General features: G+C 44.0%; 2 long non-coding RNA genes across 6 annotated transcripts; both read left to right on the top strand.

Moving 5' to 3' along the window:
• Positions 1-4,505: 4,505 nt before the first annotated feature.
• On the top strand, positions 4,506-8,670 carry LOC135391488 (uncharacterized). 5 transcript variants are annotated; one of them, XR_010421998.1, is made up of 7 exons: positions 4,506-4,859; positions 6,585-8,007; positions 8,082-8,139; positions 8,200-8,271; positions 8,346-8,403; positions 8,478-8,535; positions 8,610-8,670. It is a non-coding gene; the product is annotated as an uncharacterized LOC135391488 (long non-coding RNA). The 5 variants fall into 5 exon arrangements; XR_010422001.1 differs by lacking the exon at positions 4,506-4,859 and having other exon boundaries at positions 6,198-6,965; positions 7,029-8,007; XR_010422000.1 differs by lacking the exon at positions 4,506-4,859 and having other exon boundaries at positions 6,198-7,875; positions 7,950-8,007.
• A 410-nt stretch (positions 8,671-9,080) lies between these two features.
• LOC135391487 (uncharacterized) lies at positions 9,081-13,021 on the top strand. Its single transcript, XR_010421996.1, has 11 exons — positions 9,081-9,195; positions 9,270-9,457; positions 9,532-10,639; positions 10,714-10,772; positions 10,847-12,086; positions 12,161-12,219; positions 12,294-12,483; positions 12,558-12,615; positions 12,690-12,747; positions 12,822-12,881; positions 12,942-13,021. It is a non-coding gene; the product is annotated as an uncharacterized LOC135391487 (long non-coding RNA).
• Positions 13,022-16,809: the final 3,788 nt, after the last annotated feature.

The following is a 16,809-nucleotide window of genomic DNA, read 5'->3' as shown; positions in this document are numbered from 1 at the left end:
TATTCGTAAATAGTCATAAAACACTGTATAACAGGATGTGAAGCAGCTGAGTTGCATCGAGTCCGTCATGGTAGATATCATGTAAATATCATGGAATGTCATAATAAGCGTCAGTAATCATAAAACACTTTATGACACTGTGTGAAGCAGAGGTAGTCCCATAATACGTTGGTACGGTCAAAATTGGAATACGCAGCCGGTGTGCGGAGTCGTTATCAGATGTGATAGGCTAGATATTTGTGTGATCGGCTAGAGCTTGTTCAGAACAATGCTATGAGGTTCATTTTTAATGTACGTGATCACACAGCAAATATGTCCGAGATTAAAAGGCGGTATAAAATTCCGTTATTGGCAGTGAGACGTAAATAGCTAGGCTTGTTTTTATACATAAATTATGTCATTCTGGTTCTTACGTTACCCCTGCTCATTTTTTCTCTCGTCATGTAGAGCATTGTTACAAGCTAGAATCATAACTAAGTTACACAGACACACATAAATACTCCACACTGCGGCCAAAAATAAGCGAATGGAACGACTTGCCAGCAGATTTTGTCGCACTGCCAGATCTTTGTAGCTTTCAGATAGCATGCGAGAAAATATTCTTTTGATTGTAACACTCAAACTTGTCTAAAAATTTCTATTTTGTTTTCCTTCTTCTCCCCCTTATGTAAGGCCTTTACCTAAAGGGTCGTTAGGAAAATGAAATGAAATAATGTCGGGTTCATGCCACATATAATGGAAATGTCATGTAATGTCATAACGGCCGTCTATAGTCTCTAAAACACTCGTGACACTGTATGAAGCAACGTTAGTTGGATGTAGCCGAGTCATGACCCAAATCATGAAAACAGTAATGGAATGTATTAAAGACCATTGGTAGTCAGAAAGCACTATGTCCCATAAAATTGATTCATGGTACATATCACGAAAATAGTCATGAAATGTCATAATGACAGCCAGTAGTCATAAGACACTCTATGGCATTGTTTGAAACAGTGCCCTATTGGAAAAAAATTCTGAAGGACCATCAGGCTAATTGTCCTGATGTCTTATGGGACCTACCAGGTCCATCAGGTCTAGCAGGCCATCAGGTCCAGTAGGTCCACAAGTCCCATTATAGTCGTGTACATCTTCAAAAACCAACGAAAAGGTCCGCCATTTGGGTCGGAAATTATAGCCCTTTGGATGCTGCAAATGGAGGCAATTTGTTTATTATGAAGCCTAAAGGGGCTCTCGACATTGCGCAGGGAATAAAATTGTCACGAAATTTCCCTACGAATGCTACAGACACCAAAACGACAGGGCTCCAAGCTGTGTTAGAGCAATTATTACTGCAAAATTGAAGATTTTCTGTACCGTGTGCTCATGTCGTGACGCATCATTACATGACATAGGTAAATAGGATCAAACGGCGTGGTACATTGGCCCCTCCACCAATGGGGTAGAGTATCGCCTCTGGCGATGAACCTCCCCACTCTCCAAAGTCAAAATAAAGTTGTTGTTGTTGTCTCTTTATAGCTGATGCATGTGGACTACACTAGCACTAACCAGAGGCAAATTCCATCCTGTTGGACGCTGTAAATTAAGACAATTTGTTTATTATGAAGCATAAAGGAGCTCATGACATTGCGCAGAGTGTAAAATTGTCACGAAATTTCCCTACGAATGCTACAGACACCAAAACGACAAGGCTACAAGCTTTGTTAGAGCAATTATTACTGCAAAATTGAAGATTTTCTGTACCGTGTGCTCATGTCGTGACGCATCATTACATGACATAGGTAAATAGGATCAAACGGCGTGGTACATTGGCCCCTCCACCAATGGGGTAGAGTTTCGCCTTTGGCGATGAACCTCCCCACTCTCCAAAGTCAAAATAAAGTTGTTGTTGTTGTCTCTTTATAGCTGATGCATGTGGACTACACTAGCACTAACCAGAGGCAAATTCCATCCTGTTGGACGCTAAATTAAGACAATTTGTTTATTATGAAGCATAAAGGAGCTCATGACATTGCGCAGAGTGTAAAATTGTCACGAAATTTCCCTACGGATGCTACAGACACCAAAACGACAAGGCTACAAGCTTTGTTAGAGCAATTATTACTGCAAAATTGAAGATTTTCTGTACCGTGTGCTCATGTCGTGACGCATCATTACATGACATAGGTAAATAGGATCAAACGGCGTGGTACATTGGCCCCTCCACCAATGGGGTAGAGTATCGCCTCTGGCGATGAACCTCCCCACTCTCCAAAGTCAAAATAAAGTTGCTGTTGTTGTCTCCTTATAGCTGATGCATGTGGACTACACAAGCACTAACCAGAGGCAAATTCCATCCTGTTGGACGCTGTAAATTAAGACAATTTGTTTATTATGAAGCATAAAGGAGCTCATGACATTGCGCAGAGTGTAAAATTGTCACGAAATTTCCCTACGAATGCTACAGACACCAAAACGACAAGGCTACAAGCTTTGTTAGAGCAATTATTACTGCAAAATTGAAGATTTTCTGTACCGTGTGCTCATGTCGTGACGCATCATTACATGACATAGGTAAATAGGATCAAACGGCGTGGTACATTGGCCCCTCCACCAATGGGGTAGAGTTTCGCCTTTGGCGATGAACCTCCCCACTCTCCAAAGTCAAAATAAAGTTGTTGTTGTTGTCTCTTTATAGCTGATGCATGTGGACTACACTAGCACTAACCAGAGGCAAATTCCATCCTGTTGGACGCTAAATTAAGACAATTTGTTTATTATGAAGCATAAAGGAGCTCATGACATTGCGCAGAGTGTAAAATTGTCACGAAATTTCCCTACGGATGCTACAGACACCAAAACGACAAGGCTACAAGCTTTGTTAGAGCAATTATTACTGCAAAATTGAAGATTTTCTGTACCGTGTGCTCATGTCGTGACGCATCATTACATGGCATAGGTAAATAGGATCAAACGGCGTGGTACATTGGCCCCTCCACCAATGGGGTAGAGTATCGCCTCTGGCGATGAACCTCCCCACTCTCCAAAGTCAAAATAAAGTTGCTGTTGTTGTCTCCTTATAGCTGATGCATGTGGACTACACAAGCACTAACCAGAGGCAAATTCCATCCTGTTGGACGCTGTAAATTAAGACAATTTGTTTATTATGAAGCATAAAGGAGCTAATGACATTGCGCAGAGTGTAAAATTGTCACGAAATTTCCCTACGAATGCTACAGACACCAAAACGACAGGGCTCCAAGCTTTGTTAGAGCAATTATTACTGCAAAATTGAAGATTTTCTGTGCCGTGTGCTCATGTCGTGACGCATCATTACATGACATAGGTAAATAGGATCAAACGGCGTGGTACATTGGCCCCTCCACCAATGGGGTAGAGTATCGCCTCTGGCGATGAACCTCCCCACTCTCCAAAGTCAAAATAAAGTTGTTGTTGTTGTCTCTTTATAGCTGATGCATGCGGACTACACTAGCACTAACCAGAGGCAAATTCCATCCTGTTGGACGCTGCAAATTAAGACAATTTGTTTATTATGAAGCATAAAGGAGCTCATGACATTGCGCAGAGTGTAAAATTGTCACGAAATTTCCCTACGAATGCTACAGACACCAAAACGACAGGGCTCCAAGCTTTGTTAGAGCAATTATTACTGCAAAATTGAAGATTTTCTGTACCGTGTGCTCATGTCGTGACGCATCATTACATGACATAGGTAAATAGGATCAAACGGCGTGGTACATTGGCCCCTCCACCAATGGGGTAGAGTATCGCCTCTGGCGATGAACCTCCCCACTCTCCAAAGTCAAAATAAAGTTGTTGTTGTTGTCTCTTTATAGCTGATGCATGTGGACTACACTAGCACTAACCAGAGGCAAATTCCATCCTGTTGGACGCTGTAAATTAAGACAATTTGTTTATTATGAAGCATAAAGGAGCTCATGACATTGCGCAGAGTGTAAAATTGTCACGAAATTTCCCTACAGATGCTACAGACACCAAAACGACAAGGCTACAAGCTTTGTTAGAGCAATCATTACTGCAAAATTGAAGATTTTTTGTCCCGTGTGCTCATTGTTGTGATACGTCATTACATGCACATGGTAAATAGGTTGAAAAAACGGATGTAACATATTTGAAACCGTTAAAAATAAACGCTCAAGAATAATCGCGTAAGTATCCACCGTTAAAGGGACTATGGAATGATTTTTTTCTCGCTTTCATCAGAAAGAAAAAACATTGTTCTGAGTCTAGAACCAAAATTTTACCTTCGTCATGCGAGGAGTATTCTCGGGAGCAAATTTAAACGAAGCGGCGAGGGGAGTACTGCTGGCGCCGCGCTGTGGCAAGCTGCCGCGCGGAAACACAGCCTGGACCACGGCCTGGTCCGCGACACGTCATCGCGACGTGTCGCGGTCCCGCCAGGAGCATGCGCCGTAGGATCCCGCGTTATCCGTTCATCAGGAGTGGAAATCTCCATGACGCCAGCTTCCGGGCGATCGTCGCAGTATATCGCAGTCGCATCCTGTGGTTTTCGCCGACATGTCGAGACGATGTTGGATGGTTGATTGCCCTAATTCACGTCAATATTCGCTGGGCATCCAATGTCATATGCTTCCCAGTGACGAGACGGACAGCTTTTGATGCCACGCAATCGGACCGCCGGAATGGAAAGACGGTGCGGTGCCGTCGACTGCCCGTGTTTGCAGCGAACATTTGCATGATTGCGATTACGAAGAGGACGCTGAATCTCTTCAACGTACTGGATAACGAGCTCAGTGTCGTTTGAATCAAGGTGTAGCACCATCACAATACGTGTCCTCACCAGGGAAAGAACATATCCACCTAAACGGCGCAAACGTGTGAGTACTTTTCGTTATTGGGGCTAACAAACATCTCTGTCCGTGTGGTCCAAATGCTATCACATATTTCAGGAATGCGTAAATGGGTTAATTCTCATCTGCGTGGCTTGGAATCTTGCGACCGATTACGGCACACAAGAGGGAGAGAGAGAGTAAAAGAAAGACAAAATAGAAGTTACCGAATCTAGTCAGTAAACTCAGGTGGTACAGCCCCAAGAACACACTGACCTCCCCAGGCTATTCCAGGGATGTCACTCAGGGATAGGAATGGTATCCCTAGGACGTCCCCGAATAGTCATCAATTTGTCAGAAAAGTTTTAGAATGAGATTCCACGTATCATCCTCAGAACCTCCCCAGCAACTCCCCCAAGGACTCCGCTGGTATGGTTTCAGGAGCACAACCGAATACCTTAGTGAATTATTTATTTTAAGAAGTGAGGTCACATTTGCAGCACCCAGTCAGCATGTGTTTCTATATACAGAGTGTCCACACTAAGTGTGAACATATTTCTTTAAAAATATATCTATCACTTTTTCCGAGATGAATCAATTGCAATATAGCATATGCTGAAGGGCACTCCCTAAGAGGGCATCAGCAGACTCCTAAGGCAATGTCTTAATTAACTTTCAATAATTAACGTTTTAATTATAAAAGCTACGAAGTTGCTCCAATGAGAACATCTGGTCCCTTCGGTCCCCAGATAACAAAACCGTTTTCAGAACAAAAATCCGTTCAGTAGATCGTCCGCAAAAAAATCGTGAAGGAACGCCATTTTTTTCTTTATTTGGTTTATTGCGCATCTTCGAAGAAGCGGCTTTCCTTTACCCCCAGTGTGAGAGAGTGAAAGAGCACAGTGCCGCCTCATGCGTCGAAGATTAGCTTTAACTTGCGGAAACAAAACAAAAACACAAATCTATCGGGTGACTCTATCGCGACTGCCCTTATCTTGGGCTGCATTTTCTGTTTTCTTTTAATCTTTTTCCAGGACGCAAGAGGCGATAGTGTGCTCTTTGAACCTATCGTATTGGGGGCGAAGGAAAGACGCGTCTCTAGAGATGCGCAATAAATAAAATAAAGAAAAAATGGCGTTCCTTCACGAATTTTTTGCGGACGATCTATCGAACGGATTTTTGTTCTGAAAACGGCTTTGGTATCTGGTGACCGAAGAGATCAGATGTTCTCATTGGAGCAACTTCGTAGCTTTTATAATTAAAAAAGTTAATTATTGAAAGTTAATTAAGACATTGCCTTAGGAATCTGTTAATGCCCCCTAGGGAGTGCCCTTCAGCATATGCTATATTGCAATTGATTTCATCTTGGAAAAAGTGATAGATATATTTTTAAAAAATATGTTCACACTTAGCGTGGACACCCTGTATATGTATACGTATATAGTCGTGGAAGGAAATAGACGCGGACAACAGATTTTAGGGAAGTTAGAAACACTAGTTCATTTAATGGGCAGAAATTAAAAGTTGAATGAATTAAAAGTTGAAAAAGTTCTAACTTCCCTAAAATCTGTTTTCCGCGTCTGTTTCCTTCCACAACTGTAAAACTTCGTGGCCGTTTGACTTTTGTACTTCCCTCGACCAATATGTATCTATATATGTATATATATATATATATGTGTGTGTGTGTGACGTAACGACGAAGAGATCGAACTCACGCTCGTGCATGGGCGGGGATATTCATTAAACTGATATTGCTCGGGACGGATGTTCCAGTGTTCATCACACGAGTCGACAGGACACTACCTAAGTGTGGACCCTCATGCCCAAACACCAACCTCTCAACATTCCTAAATATCATGGCGGCGCCGACGACGTACCCGTGGGAAAATGGCTCCGCTTGTTCGAGTCCAAGGCAGACACCAACGGCTGGACAGAGCAGGACAAGATCAACAACTTAAGCGAGTACATCGAAGGCGAAGCGTTCCGCTGGTACCTTTTCAAGAGCATGAAGACTTGGAAGGATGTCATGGAACGTATGAGTGTCCGCTTCGAAAGCCCAGTTGCAGACCCATTTCGCTCCTTTATTCACTGCCGAGTGCCGACAGAGGAAGGACCAGTCGGTTGGCTCCTACTATGAGGAGAAACGAAGACTGGGTGAGTCGGCTGGGCTCAGGGCCAGTCACGTTGTGTCCGGTCTGACCGATGGTCTCCTCCCAGAGTTGGAACTGGCGCTTGCCGGACTTCGGATTGAATCTCCCATCGAATGGCTCGCCTCAGTTCAGAGAGTGGAGATCGCTATGAGCAGACAAAGGCAAGGGACCGCCTTCAAACATCAGCAACCACGAAGAACCGACGATGGGATGGATGGGAAGTACATGCAAACCCGTTAGCAGGACGACCTTCCGAGGACTGAGTGTAGACACTGTTCCTCAATCGGTCTGGCGCAGCAGTACCACTGGCATAGCACGTGCCCTAACCGAGTATCTACCTCCGCCCTCACGGATGAGCAGGGAAACGGGCAGTGCGACCCAGGCCTCAATAATTCATTTCAAAGCTTTCATCAATGGGACTCCTGTTACTGCCTTTCTAGATACAGGATCCACAATTTAATGTATCAGCGAAGACATCTACAGGAGGCTCCACACTGTAAAAAAATACTGTGATTTCTACGGGCGTTTAATAGTATCTGACGACGGCGTGTTAGCGTAATCACAAATACTGCGAAAACTAGGTAAAAGTGGCGCCATCACCATGCGCCGGCCAAAACCTTCACTGCGGAGGCAAAGCCAAGCCAAGTACGGGTCATTGCCGTCATTCACAACCGCCGAACATCGTGCGTGGGCGATCGTTGAGCTGACTGACGTCGAGCTGACTGATGGGTGCACATGGTTCCTTCCTAAAAGCGATAAAACCCCGGTGCAGGGGACACAGAGAGACAAAACAGACGAACCACTGACTGAAACGGGGTTTTATCGCCTTTAGGATGTACCACCAAACAGCCCGGTTTTTATCGCTTTCTAACCTCATGGTTCCTTCTTATGTTCTTCCATTGAAAAAATAAACTGTGAGTATAACTGCGTGTCAATTGCCCTGCTCCCTGTAACAGTTTCCTTCCTCTTTGCAATGTTTTGATGCCAGAGCTGACTGATGGGTGCACATAGTTCCTTCAAATGTTCTTCTTTTGAAAAAATAAACGGTGAGTATAACTGCATGTCAATTGCCCTGCTCCCTGTAACAGTTTCCTTTCTCTTTGCAATGTTTTGATGCCAGAGCTGACTGATGGGTGCACATGGTTCCTTCGAATGTTCTTCCTTTGAAAAAATAAACTGTGAGTATAACTGCGTGTCAATTGCACTGCTCCCTGTAACAGTTTCCTTTCTCTTTGCAGTGTTTTGATGCCAGAGCTGACTGATGGGTGCACATGGTTCCTTCGAATGTTCTTCCTTTGAAAAAATAAACTGTGAGTATAACTGCGTGTCAATTGCCCTCCTCCCTGTAACAGTTTCCTTTCTCTTTGCAATGTTTTGATGCCAGAGCTGACTGATGGGTGCACATGGTTCCTTCGAATGTTCTTCCTTTGAAAAAATAAACGGTGAGTATAACTGCATGTCAATTGCCCTGCTCCCTGTAACAGTTTCCTTTCTCTTTGCAATGTTTTGATGCCAGAGCTGACTGATGGGTGCACATGGTTCCTTCGAATGTTCTTCCTTTGAAAAAATAAACTGTGAGTATAACTGCGTGTCAATTGCACTGCTCCCTGTAACAGTTTCCTTTCTCTTTGCAATGTTTTGATGCCAGAGCTGACTGATGGGTGCACATGGTTCCTTCGAATGTTCTTCCTTTGAAAAAATAAACGGTGAGTATAACTGCATGTCAATTGCCCTGCTCCCTGTAACAGTTTCCTTTCTCTTTGCAATGTTTTGATGCCAGAGCTGACTGATGGGTGCACATGGTTCCTTCGAATGTTCTTCCTTTGAAAAAATAAACTGTGAGTATAACTGCGTGTCAATTCCACTGCTCCCTGTAACAGTTTCCTTTCTCTTTGCAATGTTTTGATGCCAGAGCTGACTGATGGGTGCACATGGTTCCTTCGAATGTTCTTCCTTTGAAAAAATAAACTGTGAGTATAACTGCATGTCAATTGCCCTGCTCCCTGTAACAGTTTCCTTTCTCTTTGCAATGTTTTGATGCCAGAGCTGACTGATGGGTGCACATAGTTCCTTCAAATGTTCTTCTTTTGAAAAAATAAACGGTGAGTATAACTGCATGTCAATTGCCCTGCTCCCTGTAACAGTTTCCTTTCTCTTTGCAATGTTTTGATGCCAGAGCTGACTGATGGGTGCACATGGTTCCTTCGAATGTTCTTCCTTTGAAAAAATAAACTGTGAGTATAACTGCGTGTCAATTGCACTGCTCCCTGTAACAGTTTCCTTTCTCTTTGCAATGTTTTGATGCCAGAGCTGACTGATGGGTGCACATGGTTCCTTCGAATGTTCTTCCTTTGAAAAAATAAACTGAGTATAACTGCGTGTCAATTGCCCTGCTCCCTGTAACAGTTTCCTTTCTCTTTGCAATGTTTTGATGCCAGAGCTGACTGATGGGTGCACATGGTTCCTTCGAATGTTCTTCCTTTGAAAAAATAAACTGTGAGTATAACTGCGTGTCAATTGCACTGCTCCCTGTAACAGTTTCCTTTCTCTTTGCAATGTTTTGATGCCAGAGCTGACTGATGGGTGCACATAGTTCCTTCAAATGTTCTTCTTTTGAAAAAATAAACGGTGAGTATAACTGCACGTCAATTGCACTGCTCCCTGTAACAGTTTCCTTTCTCTTTGCAATGTTTTGATGCCAGAGCTGACTGATGGGTGCACATAGTTCCTTCAAATGTTCTTCTTTTGAAAAAATAAACTGAGTATAACTGCGTGTCAATTGCCCTGCTCCCTGTAACAGTTTCCTTTCTCTTTGCAATGTTTTGATGCCAGAGCTGACTGATGGGTGCACATAGTTCCTTCAAATGTTCTTCTTTTGAAAAAATAAACGGTGAGTATAACTGCACGTCAATTACACTGCTCCCTGTAACAGTTTCCTTTCTCTTTGCAATGTTTTGATGCCAGAGCTGACTGATGGGTGCACATAGTTCCTTCGAATGTTCTTCCTTTGAAAAAATAAACTGAGTATAACTGCGTGTCAATTGCCCTGCTCCCTGTAACAGTTTCCTTTCTCTTTGCAATGTTTTGATGCCAGAGCTGACTGATGGGTGCACATAGTTCCTTCAAATGTTCTTCTTTTGAAAAAATAAACGGTGAGTATAACTGCACGTCAATTGCACTGCTCCCTGTAACAGTTTCCTTTCTCTTTGCAATGTTTTGATGCCAGAGCTGACTGATGGGTGCACATAGTTCCTTCGAATGTTCTTCCTTTGAAAAAATAAACTGAGTATAACTGCGTGTCAATTGCCCTGCTCCCTGTAACAGTTTCCTTTCTCTTTGCAATGTTTTGATGCCAGAGCTGACTGATGGGTGCACATAGTTCCTTCAAATGTTCTTCTTTTGAAAAAATAAACGGTGAGTATAACTGCACGTCAATTGCACTGCTCCCTGTAACAGTTTCCTTTCTCTTTGCAATGTTTTGATGCCAGAGCTGACTGATGGGTGCACATAGTTCCTTCAAATGTTCTTCTTTTGAAAAAATAAACGGTGAGTATAACTGCACGTCAATTGCACTGCTCCCTGTAACAGTTTCCTTTCTCTTTGCAATGTTTTGATGCCAGAGCTGACTGATGGGTGCACATAGTTCCTTCAAATGTTCTTCTTTTGAAAAAATAAACGGTGAGTATAACTGCACGTCAATTGCACTGCTCCCTGTAACAGTTTCCTTTCTATTTGCAATGTTTTGATGCCAGAGCTGACTGATGGGTGCACATGGTTCCTTCGAATGTTCTTCCTTTGAAAAAAATAAACTGTGAGTATAACTGCGTGTCAATTGCCCTGCTCCCTGTAACAGTTTCCTTTCTCTTTGCAATGTTTTGATGCCAGAGCTGACTGATGGGTGCACATAGTTCCTTCAAATGTTCTTCTTTTGAAAAAATAAACGGTGAGTATAACTGCACGTCAATTGCACTGCTCCCTGTAACAGTTTCCTTTCTCTTTGCAATGTTTTGATGCCAGAGCTGACTGATGGGTGCACATAGTTCCTTCAAATGTTCTTCTTTTGAAAAAATAAACGGTGAGTATAACTGCACGTCAATTGCACTGCTCCCTGTAACAGTTTCCTTTCTCTTTGCAATGTTTTGATGCCAGAGCTGACTGATGGGTGCACATAGTTCCTTCAAATGTTCTTCTTTTGAAAAAATAAACTGAGTATAACTGCGTGTCAATTGCCCTGCTCCCTGTAACAGTTTCCTTTCTCTTTGCAATGTTTTGATGCCAGAGCTGACTGATGGGTGCACATAGTTCCTTCAAATGTTCTTCTTTTGAAAAAATAAACGGTGAGTATAACTGCACGTCAATTACACTGCTCCCTGTAACAGTTTCCTTTCTCTTTGCAATGTTTTGATGCCAGAGCTGACTGATGGGTGCACATAGTTCCTTCGAATGTTCTTCCTTTGAAAAAATAAACTGAGTATAACTGCGTGTCAATTGCCCTGCTCCCTGTAACAGTTTCCTTTCTCTTTGCAATGTTTTGATGCCAGAGCTGACTGATGGGTGCACATAGTTCCTTCAAATGTTCTTCTTTTGAAAAAATAAACGGTGAGTATAACTGCACGTCAATTGCACTGCTCCCTGTAACAGTTTCCTTTCTCTTTGCAATGTTTTGATGCCAGAGCTGACTGATGGGTGCACATAGTTCCTTCGAATGTTCTTCCTTTGAAAAAATAAACTGAGTATAACTGCGTGTCAATTGCCCTGCTCCCTGTAACAGTTTCCTTTCTCTTTGCAATGTTTTGATGCCAGAGCTGACTGATGGGTGCACATAGTTCCTTCAAATGTTCTTCTTTTGAAAAAATAAACGGTGAGTATAACTGCACGTCAATTGCACTGCTCCCTGTAACAGTTTCCTTTCTCTTTGCAATGTTTTGATGCCAGAGCTGACTGATGGGTGCACATAGTTCCTTCAAATGTTCTTCTTTTGAAAAAATAAACGGTGAGTATAACTGCACGTCAATTGCACTGCTCCCTGTAACAGTTTCCTTTCTCTTTGCAATGTTTTGATGCCAGAGCTGACTGATGGGTGCACATAGTTCCTTCAAATGTTCTTCTTTTGAAAAAATAAACGGTGAGTATAACTGCACGTCAATTGCACTGCTCCCTGTAACAGTTTCCTTTCTATTTGCAATGTTTTGATGCCAGAGCTGACTGATGGGTGCACATGGTTCCTTCGAATGTTCTTCCTTTGAAAAAAATAAACTGTGAGTATAACTGCACGTCAATTGCACTGCTCCCTGTAACAGTTTCCTTTCTCTTTGCAATGTTTTGATGCCAGAGCTGACTGATGGGTGCACATAGTTCCTTCAAATGTTCTTCTTTTGAAAAAATAAACGGTGAGTATAACTGCACGTCAATTGCACTGCTCCCTGTAACAGTTTCCTTTCTCTTTGCAATGTTTTGATGCCAGAGCTGACTGATGGGTGCACATAGTTCCTTCAAATGTTCTTCTTTTGAAAAAATAAACGGTGAGTATAACTGCACGTCAATTGCACTGCTCCCTGTAACAGTTTCCTTTCTATTTGCGATGTTTTGATGCCAGAGCTGACTGATGGGTGCACATGGTTCCTTCGAATGTTCTTCCTTTGAAAAAATAAACGGTGAGTATAACTGCATGTCAATTGCATTGCTCCCTGTAACAGTTTCCTTTCTCTTTGCAATGTTTTGATGCCAGAGCTGACTGATGGGTGCACATGGTTCCTTCGAATGTTCTTCTTTTGAAAAAATAAACGGTGAGTATAACTGCACGTCAATTGCCCTGCTCCCTGTAACAGTTTCCTTTCTCTTTGCAATGGTTTGATACCAGAGCTGACTGATGGGTGCACATGGGTCCTTCGTATGTTCTTCCTTTGAAAAAAAATAAACGGTGAGTATAACTGCATGTCAATTTCCCTGCTCCCTGTACCAGTTTCCTTTCTCTTTCCAGGGTTTTGATGCCAGAGGTGATTGGCGCATTTTCATCACTATGTACATAAAAAATAAATCCCAATGTGACAAACATCACAATGTGTTACGCATGGTCATTACTTAAACTGCTCTCATTGCTACGATTATATGTAAAAAAAAAGAGGGGCTTCAGGGATGGGCACAGCAGGATAAGGGTACACGGCATATGCCAGTTAAAATTACTGGCCAATGCAGTTTTTTTAACGATCACAGCACAGTAATGCCACACGGGATATGCCTGTTAAAATTACTGGCCAATGCAGTATTTTTCACGGACACAACTTATACGGGGCCACCGTAAAAAAAAACGGCCAATGTTTGGCAGCCAACTTTCCTTGCATTTGCCCGTTTTTTTAAGGTGAAATTTTTTACAGTGCAGCTACAACTCATCAATAATTCAGTCAACACAATTCGACAAGTTACCTCATCAATGCAAACCTTGGGTCGCGTCTCCATTAACCTGAAAATTGGAGAAACAACGAAGAAGGTGGAAGTTCATATTCTACGAGGAATGAAGGTAGAACTTCTGCTTGGCCTTGATTATGCCTCCGATTACAACCTTGCCCTCGATCTTTCAACCCTGCAGCTCACAAGGCTACCCCGCACTATCCCTTCCCAACCGACGCCGGCACCACCGGCACCGGGTGTACAAAGCCAGAATTATCCAGAACGTGATTCGCTGACGACGACACAACAACGGGCACTGGATAAATTATTGGAGAAATATATTTCAATTTTCTCGACATCCCAGACTGATATTGGATCCATCACGACGGAGCAACATTCAATCACACTGCTGAACAACGTGCCAATTCACAGACCACCGTATAGAGCGTCCCAGGCGGACAGAGCCGAAACCTACAAGCAAGTGGAACCCCTCCTTGGTCAAGGGTTCATCCGTCTGTCTCTGTCCCCATACGCATCCCCCATAATACTGGCTGAGAAAAAGGGCGAAGGCAGGACACGGATGTGCATTGACTATAGGACGCTAAACGCTTTAACTGTAGCCGATCATCAACTCATACCACGTATTGACGACGTACAACCCTCCCTAGGCCCATCACGCTACTTAAGGGCACTTGACATCACATCTGGGTATTGGCATGTGCCCATGAACCCACATGACATTTCTAAGACCGCATTCGTCACTCGTACCGGGCACTACGAATGGCTTGTCATGCCTTTTGACCTTAAGAACGCCCCTGCTACATTCCAGCGAGCTGTCAAGACCATTATTGCGAAGCATAACCTCCGGAATGTCGTCAATTATTTCGACGACATAGTCGTGCACGCACCTACTTTCGAAGCGCACCTGAGGTACCTTGATGCTCTGCTCGGAGCACTGCAAGCTGAAAATGTCAAACTAAAAAAAAAAAAAAAAGTCAGTTTGCACGCACCAGCATCGACTACCTGGGCCACACAATTTCCAATGGCACCACGAGACCGAAAAAAGCGAACATCGAAGCAATTAAAAAATTTCCACGTCCAGACTGTGTCAAAGATCTACAACGCTTTTTGGGTACAGCAAACGTTTACAAACAGTACATCGACCACTTCAGCGACATATGCCTTCCTTTAACAGAATTGTTGAAAAAGGACGCGTCACGGCAATGGTCCGAGGCATGTCATGCTGCTTTTCAGACTCTGAGGGATCGCCTCACAGAGGCCCCAATTCTTCGCATACTCGACCCTTGAAGACCGTGTACTCTCTTCTGTGACGCTTCTCTCAGTGAGACTGGTGCCGTCCTCAAACAAACCGGCGATGACGGCAAGGAACATCCCGTGGCATATCACTCCCGCAAGCTCCTAAAACACGAGAAAAATTACAGCGTAACCGAACTGGAATGTCTGGCCATCATTGAGGCTGTGGACAAATGGCACTGCTATATCTCCACGGCAGCGCTTTCACGGTTGTGACTGACCACGCGGCGTTACAGTGGTTAAGGACAATCAAGCGCCCCACCGGCCGCCTTTTTCGCTGGTCCCTCAAGCTCTCTATGTATGACGTCACATTTAAGCACCAGCGAGGACTGGACAATATCGAGGCCGATGCTTTGTCTCGATCACCGTTGGTCAACCTCCTCTCTATTGCTGACTTATAGAACACTCCGTGTGACCTCCGTCCTGGAACCTACACGCTGCAAAATGGCATTCCCATTGTTCGCGAACGCGGAGTCCCCAAGATATACGTAGCCACTCCTCTCAGAAAGGAAATCCTTCGCAAAGCTCACGAAAAGTTTGAACACGTCGGAGTGAAGAAAACGATCAGTCTAATCTCCCCGGCCTGAAATCATCACCGATGTTTCGAGTTTCATCCGTGATTGTGACACCTGTCACCGGTGCAAAAGAAGCAAGCAGAAGAAATTTGGGTTGCTGGGGTCGTTGCCACCAGCCGAGAAACCGTTCGACCTCCTCGCCATGGACACCATCGGTGGACTCGCTGGCTACAGGTCTATTAAGAAAGTCATCCACTTGATAGTCGACCATGCCACGCGTTACGCCTGGGCCTTTGCGCACGAGAGTGAAACCGCCGAAGCCTACATCTCCTGCCTCCGAGAAGTCTTCGCAGCCGGGACACCTCGTCGCTTTGTTTCCGACAGTGGCACGGGTTTTACATCCAACACCTTAAAACGCTTTTTGAAGAACCACATCGTTCACCAGCTATTCACATCAAGCAGCCACCCACAATGCAACGGCCTAAACGAGCGAACAAATCAGACTCTTGTCAATCGCCTACGCTACAAAATACAGGAAAACCCAAGGGCGCCCTGGCCTCAGCTACTTATCGATGTAGTCGCCGAGTACAACAGAACGCCCCATGAAGTCACCCGGTTCCCTCCTTCGTATTTAATGCATGGGGTCCTATCCTACCCCACAAACCTACCAGATCACGTCCCGCCACTCGAAGAAGCGCGGAAACAAGCAGTGCAGAACTCTCTCGCTTACCACCAAAAGAACAAGTTGATCTACGACAAGAAAGTCATGCCAGGCGAATTTTCCACCGGAGACGCCGTCCTCTATGAGACCCCATGGCACCCTAACCGAGGAAAATTAGCTCCAGCTATGGAAGGACCATACACAGTGCTCAAAAGGGTGTCACCGGTAAATTACGAAATTGACCGTTCTGTTCTTCCGCTCGGAAGTCAGACCGACATTGTACACATCAGCAAGCTGCGCCCCTACCATCTACCCATCCGCTTCACTCTTGGAGGGGGAGGGGGGGTGACGTAACGACGAAGAGACCGAACTCACGCTCGTGCATGGGCAGGGATATTCATTAAACTGATATTGCTCGGGACGGATGTTTCAGTGTTCATCACATATAGGAGTTGAAATAAACGAATGCGGTTGACCACGAAAAATTCAATAGGGTACAGTATTCAATAGGGATCAGAAGTGGAGACAGTGCTTCTACAGGACAAGGAATAAAAAGGGAACTTTATTAAAAACTAAGAGGGGGTATTCGACGTTTCGACAGCAGCGCTGTCTTCAACAGGAATGGGATATTATTGTGACGCAAGACAATTCCAAAAAATGAGAGGGGAATATGTATAAGGGGAGAGGGCAGCACACATGCTTTGTCAAACAAAGGTAAAAGGGGTAAAAAGGTAAAATGAATCACAGGCAGTCATGCTCCTCGCCGGAGGGCAATGATTTCCTGGGGTGACCAACCGGGGAGTCTGAAAGAGATACCAAAGAGTGTATGTATTCTGAGAGAATTAGGAATTTAGGTTGCGAACAGTTGAGAGGACGCCGGGGACCTCGTTAATCTGGCTTTTAAAGTTGTAGATCAGGAACGATTCTGTTTGTTCTCTAAGGCGTTGGGATGGAAAACCCAATTGCAGTAC

Source organism: Ornithodoros turicata, chromosome 4 (genome assembly GCF_037126465.1).
Source record: "Ornithodoros turicata isolate Travis chromosome 4, ASM3712646v1, whole genome shotgun sequence".
Taxonomy (NCBI): domain Eukaryota; kingdom Metazoa; phylum Arthropoda; class Arachnida; order Ixodida; family Argasidae; genus Ornithodoros; species Ornithodoros turicata.
Note: the sequence above shows the minus strand (reverse complement) of the source record. Positions and strands in the feature narration are given on the sequence as shown.